Here is a 1,638-nt window from a genome sequence, read left to right on the forward strand (position 1 = left end):
CGTGGCACTAGCCTGTCCCTGCCTTTCCTTCCCCAGTTTTCTCACAGCATCCTTTGGTGGGATCCTTCTCATAGTGTTGCTGGGTGTTAATACATTTGTCTGTACCACCAGATTGTATTTTCTTTTTTTTTGAATGTCCACTTAGGAACAGGCCCTGAGCGGGGTACTTATTACACATTATACCATTCAATCACACAGCAGTCTTTTTTGTGTTTTGTTTTGTTTTGGGGTGCATAGTGGGGTAGGTAGGATCTTAGTTCCCCAACCAGGGATCAAACTCCACCTCCATTGGATCTTCCAGCTCCTTGCATTGGAGGCACAGTCTTCCTTACTGCACTGTCAGGGATGTCTGGACTGTATGTTTCCTGAAGGGAAAGACTGTCTTCTTGCATCATCAGGATCTAACTGGGACCTGTCATGCAGTGAGAGGAATCCAGCTGACATGAAATGAAATGACCAAGAGTAGTTGGGTGTTGCTCTCAGCACAGAAGAGTAGGCTGTAGTCATTTAGTGGCGCAAGACAGAGACTGCATTTGCAGTTTTTCCAAGCCTTCTTTTCATGGATTTATCTCTAGTGTTACATAATCCGTTAACTGTTCTGATAGGAGATGTCTTCACAAATGGCAAATCTGCTTCTTTTTTTCATGGGTATTTACACAGGGAATTTGCAGTCTTGGTCAGTTCCCAGACTGGCTGAAGTCTTTGATGTCAGCACTGGTGTGATCCGAAGGGTTTTAGAAAGCAAATTTGTACCTGTTAGGGTCCACAAGGGGCACAGAGCATGTTATTTAAAAATGGTCCATTGCGCTGACCTGGCGAACAAGGGATGCAGTCACAGTGGCCACGTTGCCCTGGTAGCGTCCTGTTTTTCCTTAAGACAGTGTCCCATTTTTCCCTGCTGGTGCCAGTTTCTCAAGACTACGTGACCATCCGCCTGTGAGACCCCTCTGACTATGTGATCACAAGACCCCCAGCTGCAGGCTAAAGATAAACTAAGGCCCCCTCCCTTCGGGGCACAATTTCCCATCGATAGGGTATGAGAAGGGTTGGCTCTGAAGGGAGATCACTGGTTTCTCTCTAACGCCAGTTACTTCCTCTCTTCCTATAATAAAGCTTTCTCTGCCGGAAAGCCCAGCTCACTCTCGTTTTCTCCGTGTTCACCTTCCAGTAACCACATTGGAACAGAAACTGAAGCAGGATCAAAAAGTCCTTAAGAAACTGGACTTGCCCACTCATTCCAGGAGCTCCCAGGCCCTGGATTCCTCAGAACTACTTTCTGCAAGCCAGTCTGCATCAGGCTGTTTGCTGATGCCTGGGGATGAAGCCTCATCCAAAGGCCATGGTCACAGCACAGCTTTGAAAGCCATTGAATTGAACACTCACAGTAGATACACCAAGGATACAGAAGGAAAGGAATAAAGGAGTCCAGGACCTGGAGGAGGGGAAGTGTTTAGTGCCTGTTGCTGCTGCTCTAGGTCACCCACCAGCAATTGTGGGGGAGCGAGAGGAACTGACAGCGACCAGAGGTTGGAAGAGCTGAAGGCAGGGGACCCAAGTGACCAGATCTTCAGCGACAGAGTTGTGCAGAGGGGATGAGAGTTTTCCAACAGCAATGGGAACTTCCTGTACAGAATCTGA

The 1,638-nt window shown here is 47.9% G+C and overlaps 1 pseudogene; it reads left to right on the top strand.

Moving 5' to 3' along the window:
• The first annotated feature begins 608 nt into the window (after nucleotides 1-608).
• LOC113879575 lies at nucleotides 609-1,638 on the top strand (annotated as a pseudogene).

This window comes from Bos indicus x Bos taurus, chromosome 21 (assembly GCF_003369695.1).
Source record: "Bos indicus x Bos taurus breed Angus x Brahman F1 hybrid chromosome 21, Bos_hybrid_MaternalHap_v2.0, whole genome shotgun sequence".
Lineage (NCBI taxonomy): Eukaryota > Metazoa > Chordata > Mammalia > Artiodactyla > Bovidae > Bos > Bos indicus x Bos taurus.